General features: G+C 41.3%; 1 non-coding gene and 1 pseudogene across 1 annotated transcript; both read left to right on the forward strand.

Annotated features, from left to right (window-relative positions):
* The first annotated feature begins 1,327 nt into the window (after positions 1-1,327).
* On the forward strand, positions 1,328-6,933 carry LOC131326544 (glutamate--tRNA ligase, cytoplasmic-like; annotated as a pseudogene).
* LOC131328167 (small nucleolar RNA snoR100) lies at positions 1,965-2,072 on the forward strand. Its single transcript, XR_009200442.1, has one exon. It is a non-coding gene; the product is annotated as a small nucleolar RNA snoR100 (small nucleolar RNA).
* Positions 6,934-21,781: the final 14,848 nt, after the last annotated feature.

Raw genomic sequence — 21,781 nt, forward strand, 5'->3', positions numbered from 1 at the left:
TTATTTGGATCTTCTTGTATTACTTTTATGTAAATTAAATAAAAGCATTTATATTAATAAAATTACTTTCAAAAAAGGATCAATTAAATGAGATATTTCAATTTACTGGTTCATTAGTGGTTACTCCTACATTAGCCAAGTGATCAATATTAACCACAAAGACTGTTACTCCGTCATTTGCCAAGTGATCAATATTAACAACAAAGACTGTTACTCCGTCATTTGCCAAGTGATCAATATTAACTATCAAATAACTATTTTTGAAATTTGCTAATTATTTAATTTGAAGGATTGAAATAGATAAGTCCATGGTTAAACAATTAAACAAATTAGTTAGCTTACTTTAGCCAATTGTATTAATTTTCACTAATCACTATAAATCAATATCATTGTTAACTATCACACTTGCCAAATATGATCTTAATCGATTCAAATCGTCTGATCAATTGGCTGAACATATAATCAGATCAATCAATTACGAATGAATCAATCCTTATTGATTGATCGCTGCCAAGTATATTAGTATCAACACTATTAGTTGTTAGATTTGCAAAATATACCATATTGATCACTATAAACTATATTAACAAAATTGAATAGCCTAATTTCATTAAATACTACCATAAATTCAATTGAGAATCCTACAAAATTATTCAATAGTTATTAAACAAGAATATATTTATTGTCCAATTTTGTTGTAACAATCAACTTGTAGTTGTATTTTATAATATACATTAACTAAATTTGTAAGCTATCAAAATATTAAATAAATATCTTATTTTTTCATAATATTTAAAACTAAGTTACTTAAATATTTCTATAATAAATGATTATTTGAAAATTAATTAAAAAAATACATTTATAATGTCATTTGGAAATTATGAAAAATATTTTTCAAATTTTTTGTTTTTAGACAAGTCTTCTAATTATATTTTCATAACAAATTAAAATTTTAAACTGGATTTAGAAACGAATACCATTTTTTAGATAATTCTTCTTATATATAAATCCCTAAAATCTCCAAATTTTCCCGCCAAAAAATAGGGTACTCTTTTTTTTTTTACTTAATGGTAACTTGTTACCTGACCGACCGGTTGTAATAAGTGTTGTCTGTTTGTGTGGTAAGTATTGCCTTAATCAATGATAAATATTGTCTATTTTTGTGGTAAGTAATCCTTCATTTTTTTTTTGGTCAAAATCACCTCGTTTTTAACAAAATCATCCTATTTTTAATTTTTGGTTTTGATCTAAAAGCTGTGATTTATCTATTTTCAATCCAAAGGCTGTAATTCATTGGGAGTGGAGCACCACATAAGTTTTGCGATCTTTCCCATGGCCATTCCCTGGTTACTTTCTCTCACTTAAATTCAGATACAGTGGCGAGCAGTGCGCCGGCTTCAACAACACTCCCCTCTCCTCCCCTTTCGGAAAGCAATTGTAGATAATTTGACAGTATCAAAAACTCAAACCCTACGCGAACAGTCTCTCTCTCCCTCTACTCTGGAGAAGCTTATGGAGATCAGGCTGTCCTTTTTGCCCGATAGCCCTCCGCTGGCAATCATTGCTGCCACTGAAATCGCCGGGCTCCCTCTCTCTCCTGATTCGTCTCTCCCCGCTGGCTCTCCTCCCACTTTCCTATTCTCCAATGGGTAAACGAGCTCTAATCCTCTTTATGTATCCATATGTGTGTATCTGATGTTTGGAACCCATGGAAAGGAAAGGAAAAGAAAGGAAAATAAAAGAGAAGGAAAATGAGAGAAAAATAGGAGGGAAAATTTATTATTCACTGCACTTGAAATTCTTATTTTCTTCATTTTTCTCTTCTAACCAAACAATGGAAGGGAATTTTTTTTAATTTTCCTTTCCTTTCCATGGGTTCCAACAGAGGTAATTTTCCTTTAAAAAGTACTTGTATCCTCGCATTTGGTTCATTACATTTTGCCGAGTCTGTTCAATTTTGCTGTCAATGAAGGAAGCATGGTAATGAGCACAGAGATAGATTTGGGCCTCTAGGCTGCCTGCCCTTTCCGATGCCTTTAGGTTTCAGCTTTGATTTGGGGGCAAGCAAAATGTCCCTTTAGCTGCTCAGTTCTTGGAGTTGGAGTTATAGGGGCCCATTGTTTCAGTGGTATTCTTTGAGCAACCACTTTGTGCATACATTACCAAAGGTTCGGTTTGTCTCCAATCCTCCCTGCCCATATCCCAATGGCTGGGGCCTGGATGGGTTCTGTTATTCTTGTGGTGTTCAATTTTTGTGCCTTGTGCATTTCAGATGTTAGTGTTACTCATTTGAATAGAAAGCATGTGTACCCATATAGCCGTATAGGTGTATGTGTATGTTGGATAATGTGGTTGTGCTATTTTTTTGGGTGCTAAAATTGGAATTGTTACGGTGTCCCAATTGGAATCTGCGTTAGTTAGCTAAAGGTGCAGGTTTGGACTGAGAAACTTCAATTAGCGTTTATGCGCTAAGATTTTTGTGGTCTTTGAATCTCTTCCTTCCTAGAGCTTTACAGTGATTTGTTAGGACCCGAGGATTTTAATCGGCTTTTCTCAGCTTGGGGTTTATTTGAAACTTTTTTCTTACATCGGGGATAAATTTTCATTAAGTGATAATTGATGTTTGCTTATTCTTTTGGTACCCAAATATAATGATTTATTGTTGCTATATATGGAAAAGCATGACACCCAAAACATACTAGAATAAGAGATTTATGCTTATTTCAAGTCCTGTGATTGCTTTCTCCTAAGGTCTGATTCCTTTCATTTGTGCATGAGTTAAAAACTTAAATGCGGTTATAAGAGCTGTGTTCAATTCATTATCAATCATGATGCATTGTGAGCTGTTTGTAATGTACCACCATTGGAAGGACTGATTTCTAATGTTGAAATGAACCAAACTTGTATGCAGACTCAAATTGCGTGGGACGAAGGTGTTGCTCAGTTATGTTGATCGCATGGCAAGCATTTGCAATTTTTACGGACGTGATGCCTTGGATTCTTGCCAGGTACGCTAATCCACGTTTGTCCCCCAGTGAGGTTCTTTTTTTTCTCTCTCTGTTTTTATTTTGATCATTGAGGTTCTTTGTTCAGGATTGCTAATTTCTTGTCATCAATGTTGGTTTTTTCTTTTTTCTAGATGGATGAATGGTTAGAGTACGCCACAATTTTGGCATCAAGTGTGGAATTTGAGGGAGGATGTAGCTCCATTGATGGATATCTGTTGAAGCATACATTTCTGGTTGGACATTGTTTATCTATTGCGGACATAGCAATCTGGGTGGGTCTTGCAAGTAAAAAGTTTAGGTTCTAATTGTTATAATATTAGAGATAACTGCAATATATCTCAGATAAGTTCTTGGTGAAATGCAGGGAATTTTTTCCAATGGTTGCTCCTTATTTTTACTAAAAAATGGTATAATTACTTATCCATCGTCTAATGGGCCTATTGCATCTCTTGACTACAAAGTTCCATTTGGATGTGAACCTTGTATTTTCTTTATTGTGGTAGTTGTTTCCAAGTGATACCTTCAACATTTTTTTTAATTAACGGACTTACAATTATTTAGAATTTCAACAGATCGATCCATCTTCCATTTCCGTTAAATATCAACTGTTTAGTCATTTGGCAGACTATCACTTTTGTGTATTTTCTTACTTTTGTGTCCATGAAATATCAACTATGTTTTCTAAATTAAGAGTTCTGTTAATGCTTAAGATTGTGCTCTTTGTAGGAAATGGGCAGAGATGGGAAAGTCTGAGGAAGTTGAAGAAATTTGCAAACCTAGCGCGGTGGTTCAACTCATTATCTGTGAAATATAATGCTGTCTTGAACAAAATCACATCAACTTATGTTGGGAAACGTGGCATGGGAAAGCAAATTGTAGCTTTAGTGAAAGGAAAAGAGCAAGCCAAGGGGGATGTTGGTGACAAGGTAAAAGCTGGTATAGATCTTCCAGATGCCGTAGTTGGAAAGGTGCGGTTGCGGTTTGCACCAGAGCCCAGTGGTTACCTTCACATTGGACATTCGAAAGCAGGGTTGTTGAACTAGTATTTTGCTCAAAGGTACAGAGGGCAGGTCATTGTGCGCTTTGACGATACTAACCCTACTACAGAGAGTAATGAATTTGTGGACAACATATTGAAAGAGATTGAAAATTTGGGTATCAAGTACGAGACGGTAACTTATACTTCAAATTACTTCCCCAAGCTAATGGAAATGGTTGAAAGATTGACCATTCAAGGAAAGGCTTATGTGGATGATACACCACGGGAGCAAATGCAAAATGAGAGAATGGATGGCATTGAGTCAAGGTGTAGGAATTACAGCCCTGAGGAAAATATGAAATTGTGTAAGGAGATGATCGCGGGATCCGAAAGGGGTTTGCAATACTGTCTCCGTGGTAAATTGGATATGCAGGATCTAAACGAGTCACTATGGGATCCGTTGTATTACTGTTGCAATCCAATTCCTCACCACCGTATTCGATCGAGTCACAAGATATATCCAACTTGTGATTTTGCATGTCCATTTGTGGATTCTATTGAAGGTATCACACATGCATTGCGATCTAGTGAATATCATGACCGCAATGCTCAGTATTATAGGATTCAGGAGGATATAGGACTTCGAAAGGTTCAAATTTATGAATTTAGTCGCCTTAATATGGTGCACACACTTCTGAGCAAGCGCAAGCTTTTGTGGTTTGTTCAGAACGGCAAGGTTTAAGGTTGGGATGATCCTCGATTTCCAACTGTACAAGGAATCGTGTGGAGAGGCCTAATAAATTGAGGCATTGATAGAATTCATTGTTGAACAAGTAAGAAATACAGCACTGCAATATTCATTAAATTTGGTCTTACATGCAGTACTATGTTGTATCTCAAAGACTAGATTTCTTTGGTGAAATTCTGCACCGTGATTATTAACAATAACCAAACCAAACTAAGCCTAAATTTTTAAAATGGCAGTTGTGGACCGTTCTTTGTTACTTTCCCCCCCTCTTTTTAGCTTTATTGTTAGATGGCTTTTAAGTCAGCACAAAATAATATCTAGTTCTGAGTGAGCTTATATATTGATGAGGATTTTCTCTCCCCTTCTTATATTATGCAACATGTTTTACAAAAGACAATAGATAATTTGTTCCTCTGATGCTTAAATCTAATTGTAGTTCTCTTGTCTCAGGGAGCTGCAAAGAATTTGAATCTCATGGAATGGGATAAACTCTGGACCATTAATAAAAAAAATATTGATCTTGTGTGTCCCAGACATACTGTTGTGGTTGAAGAAGGACGTGTCATGTTAACCCTAACCAATGGACCTCAGAAACCATTTGTCTGGATCATACCAAGGCATAAGAAATTTGAAGATGCTGGACAGAAGGCTACGAACTACACTAGGCAAATATGGATTGATCGCATTGATGCCAAATCCATCTTAGTTGATGAGGAAATAACCTTGATGGATTGGGGCAATGCGATAGTGAAAGAAATCATGAAGGATGACAGTGGAAAGGTTGTGCAGTTAATTGGAGTTTTGCATCTTGAAGGATCTGTCAAGACCACAAAGTTGAAGCTTACCTGGTTACCTGCAATGGAGAGCTGGTGAATCTCTCTTTGGTGGAGTTTGATTATCTAATTACCAAAAAGAAGGTGTGTACTGCTCATATTCTTGTACTCTTTTTATGTCTTGTACAGGGTCGCTGTGTTTTTGACTTTTGTCATTGTTATAGTCGCATGTTTCTTGAGGTCTACTTTAGGATTAACCCAGCGATAATAATACAATATGTTGGACGATGGGTGAAAACACTACGTATTTTTTCATTGGATTTATTCTTCCTTTGGTGTATGTTTTATCGTAGTAAAACAAGTAATAGTGTACTACTGATGTCTTGTTGTGTATGATTCACTGATATTTGCACGTCTAGATTTGATGAGTATGCATTGTTAGGGTGTAGCAAAATCTTGATATGTAGATGCAGAATATAGCTAAAATATCTGTTTGTAACTGCATCATTTTCCTTTTTGAGTCTATTCTAGTCTATTTATTTCTGTGTCTAATTTCGTTTTTCAGAAACACAACACAATTTTTGAGGTCAACTCAAAATGTTTACAAGCTGTGATAAAATGTTGTTGCATGTGTCCTTGCCAATATGAGCATCATAAATATAGAGGACGAAAGTAAAATGGTCAGGATTCATTAACTCATGTATGATGAAGATGCCACATACCTTCTAAATCTTTTTGTGAATAAATGCTGACTAAAAATTGTGGCGTGAGCAATGTAGACAAAGATATCCTGTTAGCATTCATCTAATGCACCAAATGTCCACTTAAAATAGGATGTTGTATTGCTGTTGTTGCCCATGTTATGACTGTAGGTGTTGGACTTTAGTTATTGATTCAAACCATTTCTGGTTGCAGCTAGAGGAAGGAAAGGATTTCCTTGACGTGCTTAATGAAAATACGAAAAAGGAGATTGTAGCACTTGGGGATTCAAACATGTGGAACTTGCAGCGAGGAGATATATTGTAGTTGGAAAGAAAAGGCTATTTTAGATGTGATGTGCCCTTTGTTAGGTCTTCTAAGCCCATCGTTATATTTGCTATTCTAGATGGTAGGCAATAGTCGGTATTGAATTAAGACTTATTTCAGTTTTGACTTCTCTCAATTGGACTGGTGTACTTTAAGAAATTCAGATGCAGTACTGATTAACCTTTGCAAACTTTACAAACTTGATAATCAAAAGTTTACTGAATCTGTTTTCTAATTCGAATTGCTGTTGGATCTTGGGCAAATCAGAAATCGAGTTCATTTTTGTTTTAGATTTGTAGAAGTACATAGGTGTAGGTCATCTATATATCTCCTTTAGCCTATTTGCCTATTATGTTGGCTACTTATCAAAAAGGAAAAAAAAAGTTTGCTTGTTATATTTGCTGGATCTTGTTGTCGTGTTTCTTGTTATTCAGAAAGCATAGATATGCATTTCCATCTTATGTAAATCCATGCTCCTTCCAGGAGAAGTATATTGGTATTTATACACATTACTACTACGAAAATGGTATTTACATTGGAACTGGTAATATCTTGGAATTAGGATCATAATGTAATTCGAATTATATTTTCTCAAAATTAGTAATCGATTTATTGCTTCGGGCAGCAAGTTGATGTGTGCGAAATAGAGCCGTGAATGAGCTGAGTCTCTGGCTTAGACTAGGAATGTTGTTTGGATAAGGTTTTTGTAGACACCCTATTTTGGACTATCCAGACCAGCTTGCTTATGGTTTTTGTCTCCCCAATGATGATTACGGTCAAGAACGTTTCGAAGTTGGTGGTGTGTTTGAGCTTTGAGCGTCCAGAACCTCGTTCAAAACCTTTGTCAAGCCTTACCCAGACCCTGCAAACCAGAACCAAATGGCCCCAGCAAAACCCTACTTGCTTACGCCAGTGTTCTCTTGGCGCGCGCCAATCAATTGCCACGTGTTGGTCATCGACCGTTGACTCAACTCTAACCGGCGCACGCAAGTAAATATTAGGCGTACGCCAGTCAAGCCTAGTCAAATCAACTTTATTCAGCCACATGGACGAGACTTTTGTGCCACCCTGACGTGGGCTACAGTCCCCCTGATGATTACACTCGGTAGGGACGTTCCCCCTTTCTCCTACACCTTCCATCAAGCCAAGTCCCATGCATTTAATGCATGGGAGGCTCTCTCCTAACCTAACCCAACCTCCTAACCCAACTGATCAACCCCTCCTCCTCAGTCCATCTCTTCTATAAATACCCCCCTTGCATTCATTTGCAAGGGGTTAGCCACATTAAAGAGAAAAAGCCCTCTTCCTTCTCTCTATCTCTCTTCTCCTCCATTGAAAGAGGAAGTAAAGGGGCCTTTCAGTCACACACTCCACTGGTACACCCCTCACATTGCCACTCTCTATCTCCCCAAAATCAAAGCTCAAGCCATCCTTTCATCCCAACCAAAGGTAAACCACCTTTGTGTTTCTTTCTGTTATCAACTCCTTAGGGGGACCAGTAAGGTCCAGGCTAGTAGTCAATACTAGTTCTGGCCTCAAACTGGTAAAATACAACAATCGTGTGAGATGAGACATGGCGCACGCCAGTAAACTCATGCCGTACGCCAGTTATGGCGGTACGTGCACTACTGGCGTGGGGATCATTGATCATCATTTCTGTTAATTTATATTTCTGTCAATCACCTTACCATGCTAATAACCAGTTTACTGCTTTTTATATATTTAAGGCTGCTTAGCTGTAGTAGTTAATGTTTACTCCTCATTTGTTTAAAAAGGCCTCTGGGATCCTTCTAGTCATGTTCCAAAGCCCAGATGATGCAAGGCTAAGCACTAGATCAAGGCCAAACTAGCATACGGTATCCTGTGACTGGCGTACGGCAGTTTCTCCTAAGATCCAGTGGCTGGCCCTTGCATCTTAGCTTTGTCTTGGCCTCTTTTCTGTCCCCACACTGTTTTTGGGGCATTCTATTGTCTTTCATGACTTGAAGCCATCTGATCTGTCTGTAAATATATATATTCTGCTCTATTAACTACGTGATTTGTCCTGAGTGTGCGCTGGTCCTTTTCCAGAGCCCAGAGGATTGAAAACAAAGACTGAAAAACTAGATAAATGGAGTACGCCAGTGGGGTTGTGGCGTGCGCAGGTCTTATCAGCATGCATTGGTTCGGCCAGTGCATGCTGGTGTGGGGCCTGCTCACCTCCCTCCAAAGCAGCGTACTCCAACTTATTCAGGCTGCTCTCAGTGCTTGTTCTCAATCTATGTTTACTATTGCAAGCAAATCATCCATAAACATTTTGTCACATAATTGCAACTTGTTACAGTTTTAACCCCCATTAACTGTTCCCCCTCCCTAACTGGCTAAAAATGATTAATGAGAGAAAAATGTAAAGGTTTTACAAAAATGCTCGAGTAGAGACCGATCTCCGGATCGGGCGAGAGGGGTGCCATAAAACCCTTCCCCTCTCATAACCTGGCTCCCGAACCTCAGATATCGAAGGTGACGACGGACCGGTCTACGCCTTTTTCAAAATCAAGCAAACGTGGCAAACATTTCGAGTTCGGTTCCTTGGGTGCGTTCCGCTAAAACCCGAGTGGCGACTCTGAATCGAAGCGTTTCGCCGCGCTTTTTCAAAGAGGGCCGCACCCGACCTTAAAACAAAAATCGAGAATTTTCGGGGCGCGTGCCCACAGTGGCGACTCTGCTGGGGAATCATTGCATTGATTGGTATTTGGCAATTAATACATAATTGAACAATTTTCAAAAGTCTGTCAAAACAGTACGCTTCGCGCTGCTGAAGAACGGAATGGTAACGTAACAGGATCTCAACATCTGACCAATCGGAACTGGGGCTTTTACTATTGTTCACTTGTGTAATTTTCTCCAAGTATTGATTAATAAAAGTGAGCCATACTTCAAAAGGCATTTTTCCAAAACGTTGCATTTCTCTCTCGTCGAATCATTCTTCGACATTCTCCATTCGCATCGATGGTTGGTCAGCCCCGTTGAGGTGTTTTGGGTAACCGGCACAATTTATTGGAGCCCGGGGTCCTCGAACGCCCAACAACCTTGGACGATGATGAGACGTACTACCGTTCGACTATTGCTTTGCTCTACGCGTCGCAATGGGAGGTATATCGCGGCTCTAGTCAGAGGAACCCCTTTAGCCAAAACTGGCCTCTACAGCGCTTACAGAGCACTAGAACCTTTCAACCTAGGACAGGAACCCGCAGGGTAGGATTATTTGCTTCTAATCCCCATATACTGTCTATGTGTTACTGCTTTCCTTATCGCATGCCTGTACATACATTCATGACCGTTTTGTGTAGGAGCATGCTAGGGCGGCTTTTTAGGATATCTTTTGGTCGAGTCTGTCTTGCGCCCGTTCGACGTTGCCTTGGACCGATGACGAGTCATGCATCTCGATGTTGCATGTTATCAATTTTCAAAGTCCTTGGATCAACGAGACTTTGGAAAATCAAGACTTTCTAAGTCCTTGTCTAATGCCCGATCGAGGTTTCAAACAGAAAACTCCAAAGTTGAAACTTAGAGAACGGAATAGTCAAAGGCTTAGACTATTTTGATATTTCTTAGTGTTAGTCGATTCAAATAAAGGATACACCCTCGAAAAGAATATCCGAGGATTCGTGGCAACGTCCAAATGTCATAAGATACACACTCTTTAGTCATAGAGTCTAGGAGGATACTGACGACGATGACATGCGCATTGCATTCCTTCAAAAGCTTACTGCAGGAACGCCACTGAGTTCTCATTTACTTTGCTGTCAAACGCTCTAGGCCATTTCACCGAAGGAAAGAGCCAAACCTACTTAGGAGCGTCTGCCAAGGCTATTTCACCGTCACTTCCAAAGCCATATCACCCTCCTCACTCATCAATCCAAAATGGCAGCACAAACAGAGCTGGCTGAGCTGAAAAGGGTTGTTCAAGAAATGAACTAGAAAATGGACAAACAAATGACTATGGTCCAGGGATTGGTTGACCTTTTTACCTCTGTCATGTCAAAGCCGGATCTGGGGCTAGTCAAAGAACCTCTTCAGGCCCGCCACACTGCTGTTGTCGGAACCCAGCTGTGCTCGAACGATATGTTTAAAGACCTAGCTGAGTTTCATGAAGCCAGGACTCACCCGAAGGAGAATGTTGAATCCTTGTTCAAAGCCAACGCCGAAAGGGAGGATATGTGCGACAAAGAAATCAATCCCAAAGGCAAAAGACTGCATCATGTTCCTTAATCAGGTCGTCGGAACCCACCAAGGACCTTCTCCCGCTTCTCCACACCTTTGTCCTCGGTTTATGAGAAGCTCCTCGAAGCTGGCTTCCTCAAGCCACTCCTTCTAACTCCTTCGCCTCGAACATTCCCGGCATCCTACAGTCCAAACACCTATTGTGCTTTCCATCAAATGCCTGGCCATCCCACCGATGCGTACTTCTGCCTTCGACATGAAATTCAAAATCTCATTGATAATGGCACCATTCAAGCTCCACTCCCATCAAAGCCCAATGTCATATCCAACTTTATGCCTCAACACGGTTCTAACCCATGTGTTAGCCAAATATCCATCAGCTCTACTCAAATCAACTCAAGCTCCACTCAAATCAAACCTAGCTCCACCATATTCAACCTAACCCTTTTCATTATCCCAGAAAATCAAACAAAGCCAGTTTTGTCTCTCCCATCCGAACCTGAGGTTAACCTATGGCCATAGGTGCAGTCGAGGTCCTTACCGTTGATACCTGGGTTGATAGTAATGAGGAGCCTATAAAGGAGGAATTCAAGAGGAAATTTAATCAATCAAAGGAGAAAACGGACTGGTTGAGATCCTTCAATCATGAGAATTTGGGGCTGTTGTTCAAGGAGTTCTCTCAAGTGGGTTTGGACGAAGAAGCTGAAGAAGCCGAAGTGCTGTTGCTTGAGCGTGTTGTCCTCTAGCTCCCACCTCTCTGCGAGGAAGTCAAGGGTAACTATAAAAGTTGCATTTTCAAATCGTGTCTCTTTTGTATTGACACTTTCGAGTCTGAGTCTGACGCAATGTTTGTCAAGTCGTCTAAGTCTAGCTCTGAGTCGGAGTTTGTGCCTCTTGGCCCTCCATGTCATAGCTTTTATTCTCAATTTGAGTCTTTTTGCTGTACTTGGCAACCCCGAGGGTTCTTATGATATGCATTATCCTGCTTTTAAGTACTTTGCTGGCGTTTGAATAAACCGTGTCGACTCCGACGACGAAGGGATAGATTTTGATGGGATCATCCCCAAGGAAATGTGTTCCCTCGCCAAAAGGGAAGACGAAAGGCATGCTCAGCCTCTAAAAAGAAGAAGTAATTTCAAATAAACTTGAAAGACGGGGCAGACCCTCGGATGGTTCAAATTGGTTCAGCGCTGTCCCCATAAGAGTATTTCGCCCGTTCAGACTTGTTCAAAGAATTCAACAATATCTTGGCATGGTCTCACAAAGACACGCTTGGCGTTGATCATGGGATAAAGAAGTATCAAATCCCCTGTTACGGGATGCCAAGCCAGAAAGCAGAAGCTCAGAAGGCTCCAGGCCTCATACCATGTTCAAAACAGTAACAACAGTGTTCCATCAAGCGCACATTAAAAGGGTGCAAAAATGGCTTGGAGCGAGGCATTTCCAATTGTAGCAGTCAGGACCCTTTCACTATCAAAGCCGTTCTATCTGGGGCTACAATCAAAGATCATCGACCTCGGCGGCAACAAATTCAATACCTTGGTCAACCCAGATCAACTCAAGCGTTATTATCCCTGAGAGATGCTCGTTGGATCGAAAACCACAAGGGTGGGCGATTCCAAGCAAAAGTTAGAGCAGCCTGCTTGACCGAAAACCTATGGAGGCGGTCTAGAAAAAAAAATGAATTGGCAAAAAGTCGAAAGCTCGCTAGACCGAAGACCTGAAAGGGCGGTACTAGGCAAAAGTTAGAGCATAAAAGGAGAGGTAAAACACACGAGTGAACCTTTGCCTGAACAACGTTTTGACCTGATTCCCAGAAAGGGATATGTAGGCAGTCTCTCTTCGAGGCTCGGTCATGCTTTATCAATTGGATCCAAGGTTGATGTTTTGGTGCACATCAAGGGTCAGGAAAGGTCGAGAACAAGACAAGCCGAAGTGCTGACTGGTAGGCTGAAGTCCATTGATTCATTGGAGAATCAGAAGGGGAAAATCATTCGTCTTTCAAGTTTAATGCAAACTGCTGTTTCAATTTTAAAGCTGAGCAAAAGCCTTAAAATATTTTGAAGCATCAAAAACAGAACGAAATGCTTATGAGGCCTAACGGCTTCTAGTTTATTCTAGGTTCAGTAACGTTTATTTTAAGCGGCTGCAGCAGCTTTGCAATCTCGCGCGCTAGTTGGAGGCTCACACACACTCGTACAAAAGTGATGCGCGTTGGTCTCAAGCCTGCGCGCGCTTCTTCAATCCCTGCAGCAGACAGCAATAGGCAGCCATCACGCCTAACAAAGATTTTTGGACCCTCGGGGGCACATTTCAAATTCTAAGCACCTCGAATCTTGTCCAAGGGGCTTTTACCAAGTCTTGTCATGCTGTGCAAGTCATATGGTCCTAATGTGGCTGCACAGGGGTGTCGGTTTCAGTCCGGGCCTATATGAGTCATCATTTGAGTCTTTTGTCCATCTTTGCGAAACTTTTCAAGTTTTTTTTCAATCCATTGCCATATCGGGATGCTTTTCCAGGTTTTACCGATTCATACATGTCATTGTACATTTGTTTGACCTTACGCAAGTGTCAGTTTCACCTATCTAAGGGATATTGTGAGTTTAGGCTCGTTAATGCCCGAAATTTCATTATTTTCCATGTGTCTAGGAGTCCGTGACATATCCAGGGCTCTTCTTCCTTTCTCATTTGAGCTAGGTGAGTCTGTACGTATATGTGTCTGTCTGTCAATTCAGTTCGCTTGTCAATGCAAATTAGATATTAGCGATTAGTCTATGCATTCTTTCAAACTTTCTCAAAAGAGAGTCAAATAAATTGGAAAATGCAATTTACATTGCTACCCTACCATCTGTGGTCCGCAAGCAGTGGAATCTTGTGAGCAGTGAGGGCATGTCGGCTCAAGGCCAAGCAAAGCTTATCTATGGGGCTTATCCGCCCAAGAAAAAAAAGGCACGTCGACCCAATGCCACTTCTAAATGTCAACTGGGGCAGGCCAGCCCACTCAACGTCTATCTATCTAGGAGCACATCTCAGAAGCAAAGGACAGTAAAGTAAAGAGGCTCAGTGGTAGTCCTCAGTGGTAGAGCTCAGCCTTGTTCTCGTCGTTGTCGTCACTCTTGATCTCTTTGAAGTACCTGAGGCTCCTCTCCCATCCTCCTCTTCTAGGGAGGCTTTCGCTGACAAGCTCTCTTTCTCTCTCATTCTCTCTCAATCCCTCAGACTTCTCTCTTTGAATCTCTAAAAACTCTTTGGCGCGAGCCACCCTTTCTTTGGGCCTCTTTTTCAACTGCACACCTCTAGCCGCTGGTTATCTATTCCTCTCATATCTCTGAGCTGTGGCTAAGGTGACAGTATCGCTTTGTGTAACTCTTGTTCATGTGGCCATTCTAGGCCATCATCCTCTAGGAGCTGCCCTAGTCTGCCCTTGTATTTTCAATTTATGCATTCAATTTAGTACATATCATTGCATACTGTATATCAACTATAGAAAACAGGAAAAGCCAATCAAGTGCCAAAACATGCTTATCCAGTATCGAAAATGGCAGGTAGTTTGGATTTTGGGGGTTCATACTTGGGATCTAGTCACTACTGGAACTAGAGCCGGAGCCGCTGCTCTGGGAAAGTGCAATTGTAAGGGGGGTGCCACATGCTGTTCTCCCGATCCATTTCTCCACGGCAAATTTCAAGCACACAGCCTCACTGTCCCACACCACTAGCACCTGGAGCACATTTTGGCAATCAAAATACAATTCAAAGCAACAATGGCTTGTGCTACCCATTTCAAATCAATCAACGACGGTCTACCCATCCTTCAAATCAATTCAATCAACGACGATCAGTCAGGTCGTCCTTTCAATCAATCAACGACGGTCTACCCGTCCTTCAAATCAATTCAATCAACGACAATCAGTCAGGTCGTCCTTTCAATCAATCAACGACGGTCTACCTATCCTTCAAATCAATTCAATCAACGACGATCAGTTAGGTCGTCTTTTCAATCAAATCAACGATGGTCTACCCGTCCTTCAAATCAATTCAATCAACGACGATCAGTTAGGTCATCCTTTCAATCAAATCAATGACGGTCTACCCGTCCTTCAAATCAATTCAATCAACGACGATCAGTCAAGTCATCCTTTCAATCAAATAAACGACGGTCAGCCGTGTCGTCTGTCGTCCTTCAAATCAAATCAAATCAACGACGATCAGCCATGTCGTCCTTCTCAAATCAAATCAACGACGGTCAACCGTGTCGTCTATCGTCCTTCAAATCAAATCAAATCAACGACGATCAACCATGTCGTCCTTCTCAAATCAAATCAACGTCGGTCAGCCATGTTGTCTGTCGTCTTTCTCAATCAAATCAATGACGATCAGCCATATCGTCCTTCTCAAATCAAATCAACGATGATCAGCCATGTCGTCCTTCTCAAATCAAATCAACGTCGGTCAGCCATGTCGTCTGTTGTCCGTCTCAAATCAAATCAACGACGGTCAGCCGTGTCGTCTGTCGTCCTTCAAATCAAATCAAATCAACGACGATCAGCCATGTCGTCCATCTCAAATCAAATCAACGTCGGTCAGCCATGTCCTCTGTCATCCTTTTCAATCAAATCAATGACGATCAGCCATATCGTCCTTCTCAAATCAAATCAACGACGATTAGCCATGTCGTCCTTCTCAAATCAAATCAACGTCGGTCAGCCATGTCGTCTGTCGTCCTTCTCAAATCAAATCAATCAACGACGGTTTGCCCGTCCAAGTTCAAATCAACAACGGTTTGCCCGTCCAACTTCAAATCAACGATGGTTCGCCCGTCCAATTTCAACTCAACGACGGTTCGCCCGTCCAACTTCAAATCAACGACGGTTCGCCCGTCCAATTTCAAATCAACGACGGTTTGCCCGTCCATTATCAAATCAAACGAACGACGGTTCGCCCGTCCAATTTCAACTCAACGACGGTTTGCCCGTCCAACTTCAAATCAACGACGGTTCGCCCGTCCAATTTCAACTCAACGACGGTTCGCCCATCCACTTTCAAATCAAACGAGCGACGGTTTGCCCGTCCAACTTTAAATCACCAACGGTTCGCCCGTCCGATTTCAAATCAACAACGGTTTGCCCGTCCAATTTCAAACCAACGACGGTTCGCCCATCCATTTTCAAATCAACGACGGTTCGCCCGTCTATTATCAAATCAACAACGGTTCGCCTGTCCAATTTCAAATCAACGACGGTTCACCCATCCACTTTCAAATCAATGACGGTTCGCCCGTCCAATTTCCAAGCAACGACGGTTCGCCCGTCCAATTTCTAAGCAGCGACGGCTCGTCCTTTCCAATTCAACGATAGCTAGTCCTATCCAAAGTCAATGATAGCCTGTCTTGTCCAGTCCATTTGCAGCATCACTCTGTTCTGGTCTACAGTGATCCAACCATTAACACATCTTCCAACAGTCTTATTGCTCTGTCTCGGATGGTCCTTGATAAGGAGATTGGCTCTGATTCCCAACAGATGGAATTTAACCTCCCTGACACGACCTACCCGTGATTGTTGGAGTTCTTTGTGTGCCGAAGAAGGTTTAGTCCCCAAACAGTGGCAATTTGCCCGTAACTAATCGTTCCTCAGGGGAGTCCACCCCAGAGTCAGCCTATTTTGTCCAAATTCGACAAGCGACGGTCTTCCCATCCACTCAACTTATCCCCAGCAAGCGGCGGTCCTCCCGTCCATTCAAATCAACAAGCGACGGTCTTCCTGCCCTTTCAAACCAAAGAGTGGTGGTCTTCCCGTCCCCATTCAATCAATCAGGTTCTTTAAAGTTTCATGTTTACATTGACCCTTATGTTTTGTTCTGGATAGCCTAGAATGGGGTGTCTAGAAAACCTTTGACGTTACTTGTACCAAGTCAATGGTGCTCCAAGTGCCGTCAAAGAGGGGCTACTGTAGACACCCTATTTTGGACTATCTAGACCAGCTTGCTTATGGTTTTTGTCTCCCCAATGATGATTACAGTCAAGAACGTTTCGAAGTTGGTGGTGTGTTTGAGCTTTGAGCGTCCAGAACCTCGTTCAAAACCTTTGTCAAGCCTTACCCAGACCCTGCAAACGAGAACCAAATGGCCCCAGCAAAACCCTACTTGCTTACGCCAGTGTTCTCTTGGCGCGCGCCAGTCAATTGCCACGTGTCGGTCATCGACCATTGACTCAACTCCAACCGGCGCACGCAAGTAAATATTAGGCGTATGCCAGTCAAGCCTAGTCAAATCAACTTTATTCAGCCACATGGACGAGACTTTTGTGCCACCCTGACGTGGGCTACAGTCCCCCTGATGATTACACTCGGCAGGGACGTTCCCCCTTTCTCCTACACCTTCCATCAAGCCAAGTCCCATGCATTTAATGCCATGGGAGGCTCTCTCCTAACCTAACCCAACCTCCTAACCCAACTGATCAACCCCTCCTCCTCAGTTCATCTCCTCTATAAATACCCCCCTTGCATTCATTTGCAAGGGGTTAGCCACATTAAAGAGAAAAAGCCCTCTTCCTTCTCTCTATCTCTCTTCTCCTCCATTGAAAGAGGAAGTAAAGGGGCCTTTTAGTCACACACTCCACTAGTACACCCCTCACATTGCCACTCTCTATCTCCCCAAAATCAAAGCTCAAGCCATCCTTTCATCCCAACCAAAGGTATACCACCTTTGTGTTTCTTTCTGTTATCAACTCCTGAGGGGGACCAGTAAGGTCCAGGCTAGTAGTCAATACTAGTCCTGGCCTCAAACTGGTAAAATACAACAATCGTGTGAGGTGAGACATGGCGCACGCCAGTAAACTCATGCCGTACGCTAGTTATGGCGGTACGTGCACTACTGGCGTGGGTATCATTGATCATCATTTCTGTTAATTTATATTTCTGTCAATCACCTTAGCATGCTAATAACCAGTTTACTGCTTTCTATATATTTAAGGCTGCTTAGCTGTAGTAGTTAATGTTTACTCCTCATCTGTTTAAAAAGGCCTCTGGGATCCTTCTGGTCATGTTCCAGAGCCCAGATGATGCAAAGCCAAGCACTGGATCAAGGCCAAACTAGCGTACGGTATCCTGTGACTGGCGTACGGTAGTTTCTCCTAGGATCCAGTGGCTGGCCCTTGCATCTTAGCTTTGTCTTGGCCTCTTTTATGTCTCCACACTGTTTTTGGGGCATTCTATTGTCTTTCATGGCTTGAAGCCATCTGATCTGTCTGTAAATATATATATTCTGCTCTATTAACTACGTGGTTTGTCCTGGGTGTGCGCTGGTCCCTTTCCAGAGCCCAGAGGATTGAAAACAAAGACAGAGAAACTAGATAAGTGGAGTACGCCAGTGGGGTTGTAGCGTGCGCAGGTCTTATCAGCATGCGTTGGTTAGGCCAGTTCATGCTGGTGTTGGGCCTGCTCACTTCCCTCCAGAGCAGCGTACTCCAACTTATTCAGGCTGCTCTCAGTGCTTGTTCTCAATCTATGTTTACTATTGCAAGCAAATCATCCATAAACATTTTGTCACATAATTGCAACTTGTTACAGTTTTAACCCCCATTAACTGTTCCCCCTCCCTAACTGGGTAAAAATGATTAATGAGAGAAAAATGTAAAGGTTTTACAAAAATGCTCGAGTAGAGACCGATCTCTGGATCGGGCGAGAGGGGTGCCATAAAACCCTTCCCCTCTCGTAACCTGGCTCCCGAACCTCAGATATCGAAGGTGACGACGGACCGGTCTACGCTTTTTTCAAAATCAAACAAACGTGGCAAACGTTTTCGAGTTCGGTTCCTTGGGTGCGTTCCGCTAAAACCCGAGTGGTGACTCTGAATCAAAGCGTTTCGTCGCGCTTTTTCAAAGAGGACCGCACCCGACCTTAAAACGGAAATCGAGGATTTTCGGGGCGCGTGCCCACAGTTTTTGGTTTTGTAAGGTGCTATTAAAGACTAGTAATGTTAGCAGCAGGCATTTTGATTTGTAAAATAAACTCCACTAAGCATTTTGTTATTCGTTTTCTAGTCTTTGTTATATTAATCTGTCTCCTTGTTTATTTTCACATATATCATATTCTGCTTCTAGATTGGTGGTTGACAGATCCTTCTGTTGCGAAGATGCCTTTTGCAGGGACCATGATATTACTTAATGGGAATTGAATTTTGGTAAGATTATGTAGTAATGCTTAGCCTAATTCATAGGAAGCCACTAAATTAAATACTCCATCCATCCCTTTTTTAGTGTCCTACTTCGTAACTCCAACTTATTAAAAAGACATCATCATTATACCTTTCACATCAATTTTTTCCTCTATTTTTCTTACTTACCCATTATCATTACATTTTTACTCACTAACTTTTCAAAATGGAATACACTTTTAGGGACAAAATAGACAATGCACCAACTTTTACCCACTAACTTTACAAAATGGACACTTATTAAGGGACAACCCAAAATGGAATACTGAACTCTAAATAAGGGACGGAGGGAGTACTAAAGTTATATGAATCCCTAAAAGTGATAAGCTTTGATTAGAAAAATGATTAGGCCCATCGTTAAAGTTCTATGAATCCTTAAAGTAGTAAGCTGTAAGGTTAGAAAGAAAAGGAAAGCGAAAGAGAAAGCAATGAAAGGGAAATTTGAGCAACAATAATTTTTTATGTTTGGTTTTAGGGAGAAAATGATAGTATATAAATATGTACGTGAGTAATAATTTTAGGTGGAAAGCACAAGGAAAGAACAGAGATGCAAAACAACTGTCTATTACTTTTTCTTTGTTTTTCTTTTCTTCCACTAAGAACGACATAAAGTATGACGGAAAACAAATATTTCCCCTCTTCGCTTTTCTAGCTCCAAATTAAGTATAAAATGGTTACAAAATAGCTGTGATTTTTGATATTCTATAGAATCATCTAAACCTAAGAACCTAAAATAGCTCCTGTCATCACTCTTGTCAAAATCATTCCGAACCATTTTTGTCTGTAGTTTATGGGTCCTTTTGAGTCCAAATACATTTGTTGGTTCTACTCTAGTTACTCTATCGGGGCATTTTTGTGTCTACTTTGTTTATGCACGTAGTTTCGGATCAAAACCAACAAATTGAGTAGTAAAATTATCGTCATTTGCAACTTAAATGGGCCCCGTTCACTTGCAAGAAAAGGAAAGCATGGAAATGTCTGACTTTCTTGCATTTTTTGAGTGTTCTGTTAGTAAGAAAGTTGTGTGTAATGCCCTAATATTCGAAAACGTTAATTAAATCCTTTTTGAATGATTTAATAACTGTAAAAATATTTTGAGAGATAATAATGTGTTAAGCAGAGTTTAGCAACGGAAGTCCTAATGTTCATATTAGGAAAATTTTCAAAATGCATCCCAAACTTTAACAAATTCTAATTTTACCCCCAAACTATCCTTTCGTTATTCAATTAACCCCATGCCATCCAAATCCATCAAATTGTTAATGGAAATCTCTGACGAGGACTAACGGTTCTGTTAATTTCATCTCATCTCTCTCTCAAACCTAATGTCCCCTCCCCACCTTTCTCCTCTTTCCTCTTCGTCCTCTCCTCTCTACAAACCCAAACCCTAATTTCTCTAACCCACATAACCTAGCCGGAAAACCACCACCCAATTCCACCCACCGCATAACCTCAATGGCATCACAAGCTTTGAGAAAAATGGGAGAAATCAAAACTCCACTACACAATCTTTGTGGGAAATGGGAGAAATTAAAAATCCAAAACTCTGGAAAAATTGAGAAAAAATCTCTTTTTTGCCCCATATGATGCCATCAGCAACTTTGCAAGTGCTATTGTTTCCTCACTCTCGAGAGAGAGGAATGAAGGCTATGTATCGACGTCGACGTCGTGGCGGTGTACCAGTTATGGCAGGGCAGAGAGGTCAATGGTGAAAGGAAAGGGTAATTGGTCGAGGAGAATCCAATTAGAGATTCCTCTTGAACTTTGGCTTCTAATCCAAATAGTTATTTTATTTTATTTTATTTTTGTAATTATCGACTTCTCTAATCCAGCATTTGGAAAAGGAAATCTACAGTTGGAATAAGTGTACGTGAGAGCCGGCTTTAAGTTAAAGTTTGTGTTGCGGATTGCGGCCACTTTAAAGTCTTTAAAATTTTTTGAATTTTTGGAGCCCTTTACTTTTTTACCCCATATAGGCTATGTTTAGTAACGCTGCCACTTTTATATTTTCTATTTGTTAAAATCAATTTTTATTTTTTCTAAAAAAAAGTGAAAGGAGAAAATATGTTCGTGTCAACCTTGTTTTCAAAAAAAGAAGAAGCAAAATACATAAACATGATTGACATGAATAAAAGAAGCCTTTCATTTTTTCTTTTTTTTTGGGTACATTAAATTTTATTGGGCACATGCAGACGCGGGGGTCCAGTTGAGGGCCCAGGTCCTGGATGGCGTGCTGCAGTGCATACATGGACCAATAGATCAAAGCCGGGCCAACGAGCTCCTTAGAGAGCTTTATCAACCTTCTGCTTCCGAGGCGATGGTGATACAACCATCTTCGAAGCGTAAGATGGATGCTCGTCACATGTGGGAGACCACGTTCACCGAGCAAGATATGCAAGGGGTGTCGTTTCCCCACAACGATGCTCTGGTCCTCTCGATACCTTTCCAACGGAAGATGGTCCACCGAGTGTTAATCGATCAAGGAAGTTCGGCAGAGATCCTGTACTACTCTGCATTCAAGGCTCTTGGCCTCACAAAAGATCAATTGACCCCGGTGACGCCCCCTAGTTGGATTTACTAGAATTCCAGTCTACCCGATCGGCAATATCATACTCTCGGTCTACACCGGTTCGGTACAGCTGGATGTCGAGTTTATCGTTGTTAACTCGCCGAGCCCTTACAATGCCATTTTGGGCCGCAACTGGTTGCACGACATGAAGGCTGTTGCATCCACACTCCACCAATGTGTTTGGTTTATCGACGAGAATGGACGGCAGGAAACTATTAGGGGCGATCAAATGGCTTCCAAGAAATGTTATGTTAATTCCATCTGTGG

Source organism: Rhododendron vialii, chromosome 5a, assembly GCF_030253575.1.
Source record: "Rhododendron vialii isolate Sample 1 chromosome 5a, ASM3025357v1".
Lineage (NCBI taxonomy): Eukaryota > Viridiplantae > Streptophyta > Magnoliopsida > Ericales > Ericaceae > Rhododendron > Rhododendron vialii.